The sequence below is a fragment of the Glycine max genome, chromosome 2 (assembly GCF_000004515.6).
Source record: "Glycine max cultivar Williams 82 chromosome 2, Glycine_max_v4.0, whole genome shotgun sequence".
Classification (NCBI taxonomy): domain Eukaryota; kingdom Viridiplantae; phylum Streptophyta; class Magnoliopsida; order Fabales; family Fabaceae; genus Glycine; species Glycine max.
The window spans coordinates 36,124,475-36,131,239 of record NC_016089.4 but is presented as its reverse complement, the minus strand read 5'-3'; positions in this window follow the sequence as shown (position 1 = coordinate 36,131,239).

The window sequence follows — 6,765 nt, the reverse complement described above, 5'->3', positions numbered from 1 at the left end:
GTATCAACAAAGGATAAAGAACGCGTTCGACAAGAAGGTGCGCCCGCGCAAGTTCAACGAGGGGGACCTTGTGCTGAAAAAGATATCCCACGCTGTTAAAGATAATCGAGGGAAGTGGGCCCCAAACTACGAAGGGCCTTTCATTGTGGAAAGGGTTTTTTCTGGAGGGGCTCTGGTGCTCACCAACATGGATGGCGAGGAGCTACCCTCACCCATGAACTCCGATGTTGTCTAGCGATACTATGCTTAAGATCTGGGGCAATTGAGGAAATTACTGCATGTTCTTTTATTTTTGTGTGTTCTTCTTGGTTTCCCCCAGGGATTCCTGTCCGCTGTAATTTTCTCATCACAGTTCTTTAAAAGAAGAGAACATGGGTTTGAGGCTTCAGTCCTCACTTTGGTTTTAAACCATGTGCGGTTTATGATAACCTGAGCCCTTTCGCTCAGTTGATGGGGTGCCCCAAGCGCTTAATTAAAATTGAATCTAACTAGCTTTCACTAACAAGATTGTTGCATTTGAAAACACTCATGCATACGCATACACATGCATATTTTGTGATAACAGGGGCAAAATTGTCTTAGGCAGTGGCCAGATGTCGGGACGAAGCTAAAGGCAGAAACCAATCAAGGTAAAATGGTAACGCGGCCACAGTTTGCTGCGCAATGTCGTTTCCTACTTTCAAGTACTTAGGGACGGACGCAAGTAGAGGCTAGGGTCATGACCGATGGATCGTCGTCCCTTGCCCAGCTCTGGACAAACAGAAAGCGTCGCTGCAAGGCAACCCAGTATCCTTTAAATTCTCAGTAATTATTATTGTTATGTCTTTAAAGTAAATATTGGATGCTTAATATACCGTGAGGGGGTTCGAGTAAGCAAACGCCGACCCATAGAAAGCCTTACTTATTTCCTCCCAAAAAAAAAATGCAGGTTAGCTCGCCTGGGCGAGCAACCCCTGCACAAGGATGCTTAAAAAGGGGGAGGGGGAAGGTTTCTACACCAAAAACTCTCCCCCCTCATTCAGAAAAGCAAAAGCTCACGGGATTTACGAATTTTGCAGCCCTTAGGTCACCATTTTTCGCGTTTTTGATTCTATTTTGCTCTATTATTCATCTCCAACAAGTAAGTACCTCATTCTTGGGCTCTCTAGCTTTCCATTGATGTATTTTGGTGCTCTAAGTTGCATGTATTTGCTAAAAAATGTGAGGGATTTATCCTTGGATTGTTGCTTGTTTTTGATGAATTAAGGGGTTGTAGGGGATGGCCCTAGGCCTATGGTGTATTATGAGATAATGGGGCACGCCACATTGCTCCCATTCCCTTGATTTTCATGCTTAAACATGTGCCCACCAAGTGTTCGGTGAAATGCCTCAATGGCATTTGCGCATGATTTTGTGAAACTTAGCTTGTGAAACAAATTGTGCACATATGGCTGCCATTGTGAGTGTGTGGGCAGTTTTGTAGAAGCTAGACTAAAGTGCCAAAAGCACAACTTACGCCTAGAAATCTAAGTTTTTAGTTTTAAATGTAAAAAATGCATGAATATTAGAATATGTTTGAGAAGTTTTTGACTAGAATTTAAACTTGCTGCCTCATGAGGAATACCTTGCGCCTAGATAGTATGAAAAATACCTTTCAATAGTATGTATATCTGTGAATATATAGCATGAAAAGAAAAACCCTTATATATATATATATATATATATATATATATATATATATATATATATATATATATATATAGCATGAAAATGCCTTGCAAAGTGTGTGAATATATAGCAAAAAAAAAATGCATTTCAAAATTTGTATATGTTGGATAGGTAGCATAAAAATGCCTTTCAAAATATGTATATTGGTGAGTAGGTAGCATAAGGAGCCTTTCAAAAAATGTGCATATATGTGGGATGTAGCATGAAAATGCTTGTCAAAAACATACATGGATGTGTGTCATAAAATTGCCTTTCACCAAATTTTTTTTTATGTGTGCGTGTGTAAATGCATGTATATATATATGTGTCATAAAATAGCACATGCCCCAATGTGATTATTTTGTAAAGCGCATGTTGACACTCGCGCCATATAAGTGTTGTTTGGCTCTTGTTTGTAATGATTGGTATCTTCTTGTAAACTAATTTTCCAAATGTTTGTCCTCGCAGGAAATGGCTCCGAAAAAGCTTTATGTGAAGAGATCTAGGAGGGACGCCGCCGCTGAAGGAACCAGTGCCGCCCCCAAGTTTGATAGCCACTGTTTCAGGAGCGCCGAGCACCAGCAGCGCTTCGAGGCCATCAAAGGATGGTCGTTCCACAGAGAGAGACGCGTCCAGCTCAGGGACGATGAGTACACGGATTTTCAGGAAGAGATAGCCAGCCGACGTTGGACGTCGCTGGTCACTCCCATGGCTAAGTTTGACCCAGATATAGTCCTGGAGTTTTATGCTAATTCTTGGCCCATAGAAGAAGGAGTGCGGGACATGCGGTCATGGGTGAGGGGTCAGTGGATTACCTTTGACGCGGATGCCCTCAACCAGTTCCTGGGTGACCCGCTAGTGTTAAAGGAAGGCCAGGAGTGCGAGTTTAGTCAGAGGAGGAACAGGGTCGATTGGTTCAACGAAGAGGCCATTGCCCAGCTATTATGCATACCGGGTCAGGATTTCGCTCGGACCGCTGCAGGGAGGCGGGTGCGGATCATGTGCACCAGCATGACCACCTTGACCCAGATATGGATGACATTGCTACTCAGCAATGTCTTGCCTAGTGATCATAACTCCGACCTTCCTTTGCCGAAGTGTCAGCTGGTGTATGCCATCCTGACATGGATGAGCGTCCATGTGGCTCAGTTGATTGCTGACACCATCTATTTATTTGTAGGTATGCCAACCACCAGGCACCCTCTAGACCCGGATAAGTCTAACAGGGCCCTGGGGTTTCCAGCATTGATCACGGGCCTCTACCAGTCATTCGGGGTTCCCGTCACACCTAGTAAGGTGATCCGATCGCCGATCACCCGGGCCTTCATCGAGAAGTATTGCACGCCTAGGCAGGCGCAGGGTGATGCACCACAGGTCGCAGATGCACCGCCACCGCCTCATCAGGCTGATCCTGCTGGGTCATTAGGCATGGAGCGGTATCTACAGCACTTGGTTCGCCAGCAGGCGGCCAACCACCAGGGGCAGGTGCAGATACATGAGTGTCTCTACCAGCTCAGCCTCAGTCAGCAGGGCCAGGGTTTCGTTTCTTTTGCGTGCCCTACTCCAGATCAGTTTAGGGCTGAGGTCGCATCCCCGGAGATTGGCCCGAGGCCCAGGCAGGGGAGGCGCCTGCAGAGGCTCCCGGCGATGCAGAGGAGGCCCGCATGGATGAGGAGATGACGTATTTGCTTGATTTCTTGGGAGGGAGTGGAGCCACATGACCATGGAATCCCCAAATGCATATTATTTTTTATGTTTCATCCTTTATCATTTACATGTTATTTCTATGACTTGAGGGACTAACGTTTGTTTTTGTTGTTTTGATTGTCATTTGTTTTGTGCATACATTTTGTTTGAACTGTTGCGTTAGTGCTTACTTCGTTATTGTCGATAATGTTTGTTGAAATCCCGGAACCGTGTAGATTTTTCATTTAGGAACGTCGTCCTAAAATAAAATGAACAAACATCATGATAACACCAAGAATAGAAAAAGAAAGAGGCGTTGTGAACAAAATGTCATATCTGTATATAAAGAAAAGAAAAGAGTTTTTGTATATAAAAAGTGTATGAAAGGATTTTGTGTGTATAAATAATGTGTTTTTCTTGAGCAATGAGTGTATATAAAGAAAAAAATTTGTATAAAAAACGAGTGTATGTCGAAAAAGGAAAAAGAAATCTTTGAAAAGGAATAGAGGTTTTATATAGACCATGTTGATATAAAGAGAAAAGAGTTTTTTTTTTAATACGTGTGTATACAAAAAAAGTTTTTTGTGTATAGGAATGTAGGTGTATAGAGAAAAAGCTTTTCTCATAGATAGCGATGGATATATAGTTTTTTCAAACATGCATAAGAAAAGTGAAACAAAAAGAAAAGAGAAAGAAAGACCTCGAAGGTCAGCATGTTATGGTCATAGGAAGCACAAATCATTCGTAGAGAGCAAACATATCTTTTGGAAACAAGAAACTGACGCTAAGAGTTTATTTTCCAAAATAACCGAGATAAGAATGGATGGATTCGTTGAACCAATGAAAGAACATAATTTGGAAACGTTGGGTTTACATGCATAAATCCCAAGCCTTAGTATCACAATGCCATAAACTGGATGCTTGAGTACCCACCTAACTGTATGCATGACTAATTTTGCACGTTGTTTCCAAATCATCATTATTATGCGTGCCTCGTGGAAATAATATGGGAGTTTAACCCGAAATCAACACCCTGACACATGAATTTGTTTTGCCCCAAATATCAAAATCGGGCACACACAATGAAAAGACCATGTTGAGGCACAACCTTAAGCTACTTTGAACCTTGGCCCATGAAGAAAATCCTCATCCTTTCCCCCGAAGAAGAGGACAGCAGAATCTCCTCAAGGGAGAGCGAATAACGAATGCAAAAACCCGAATTCCCAATAAAAAATCGAAAGAAAAAGAAAAAAAGAAAGAAAAGGAAGAAATGAAAAGGATGAAATGAAAAGAAAGAAAAGAAAAGGAAAAGAAGGATTCCCGATCGAAGATCGGAAGAAAGCAAAAAGGGAAAGATCGGAGGAAAATAGAATAATTCCCAATCAATAAAGGAAACCAGGAAAGAGAACAGAAGATCTTCGGACCGGATAAATTTTCAGCGAGGTAAATGACCACCGGCAAAGGGAAAACCCATTTTTGAAGTGGTTCTTCCTTTGGGATTACTGTTCAAGGTTGCTCTCGATTGGCGATGTCCCGCCCCACATAAACAAAGAGGAAAAGACCGAAACACCCAGCTTCCTCTCCAAAAAACACTACCCTCGAGAAAATCCTATTGATCCGTGATCGCGTGTGTAATCTTTTGGTTCGATAGGAAATCATGTGCAAAATAAAGTCATGGTGCAGCTATGGTTTGGAATTAGGGTAAAACACTTACCTGTGTGAGTTTTTATACACCATGAGTGATTTTATTCCCAGTTTCAGTTTGTCCCGACGTTTCCCTTGAATGTTCATTTAAAAGCTAAACATTGACATCCTACCCTTCATTTTCGGTTACAAGGAAAACTATTTTTGCATAAGCATATTGTTTCTCTAAAATATGGTGCTCTGGTGAATGATTTATTTTTCCTTGGTAAAGCATGTTCGCCTTTTAGGTGAAAGAACCCGGTGGACCATTCGGTCCTAAAATCAAATCTTATTCGAAGCCCCATGAATTGATTGCCATTCATGCATCCTCCACCATCGAGTCTGGAGCCCCACGAATTGAATGCCTAGCGTTGTTCGTGCAACCTCCACCATCAAATCTTGTTCGTTGCCCCATGAATTGATTGTCATTCATGCATCCTCCACCATCGAGTCCGGAGTCCCACGAATTGATTGCCTAGCACTTTTCGTGCATCCTCCACCATCTTATTCGGAGCCCCATGAATTGATTGCCTAGCGCTGTTCATGCGTCCTCCGTTATCAAGTACGGAGCCTACGGTGAGGGGAAAATACGGTTTTTTGTTATTTTCCCAATCAGTTCCTTCACCGAACATGTGTATACGTATATATATTATGCTATTTTTGTTTGTTTGTTTTGTTTTGTGTTGTGCAGAGAAAGAAGAAGGAGAGACGGGAGTCACTTATTTCAAATCGTTTTGGGTTGGAACTATTGTGATTGAGATCAATTAAATCCCCATGATGGGCAAAGGATGGCCTTCGGGAGTCATCATAGATTAATTACGGAAGGGGCTAAGACGGACAAAATCAGTGTTTTATCTTTTCTTTCCTCCTATCTCCGATAAAAGGTAAGTAAAGAGGGGCAACTGTCATACCCTAATTTCGTCCGGGGACCATTGTTTGATGGCATGCAACCTTTGCTTGACCGCTTCGAGGTACTTGGCACCCATTGTTGCACAATACGTAAAGTTCCATAGCGTGCCAGAAGTCAAAAGAGAGCATTGTTGCACGATCTGTGAAGTTCCGTAACATGCTGGAAATCAAAAGGAAGCATTGTTACGCAATTCATGAGGTTTCGTAACATTTCGAAAGCCAAAAAAGGGATGATTACGTAATCCGTATGGTTTCGTAACATTACGGAAGGAAAACAAGTATCGTTACAGAATTCGTAAATTTCCATAACGTTACGGAAAAAGAATCAGCAAAAAAGGCAGGGGTGTATTTAGTAAACAGGGGGGTACAAATAACAACCAGACCCACTTGGGCCTTCCAGGATGTTCCTCCAGAAGGCGGTGCCTTCTGGAGGAAGCAACCTAGCTCGCCTGGGCAAGTTGGGTGGCAAGCTCCTCCCTCATTTTCCTATAAATAGGGGGAGGAGGGAAGAAGAAAAACGTTCAGTCGTCCTGGTATCTAAGGATCACTTGAAATTAGTGAAAAAAATCATTTCCGTGAAGAAAATCCACGCCGAGGTGCTTCCGTAACGCGTCCGAAACATTTTCGTGGGTGATTCCGTGAAGATTTTTCGCCATCTTTCGTTCGTTCTTCAGTCTTCAACCAGTAAGTTCTCAAAATTGAATTTTTTAATTCATTCTATGTACCCTTGGTGGTTCCCATTTGTTTCGCGTACTTTTATTTTCATTTCATTTACTTTCCGTACCCCCTTTTGATGTGTTT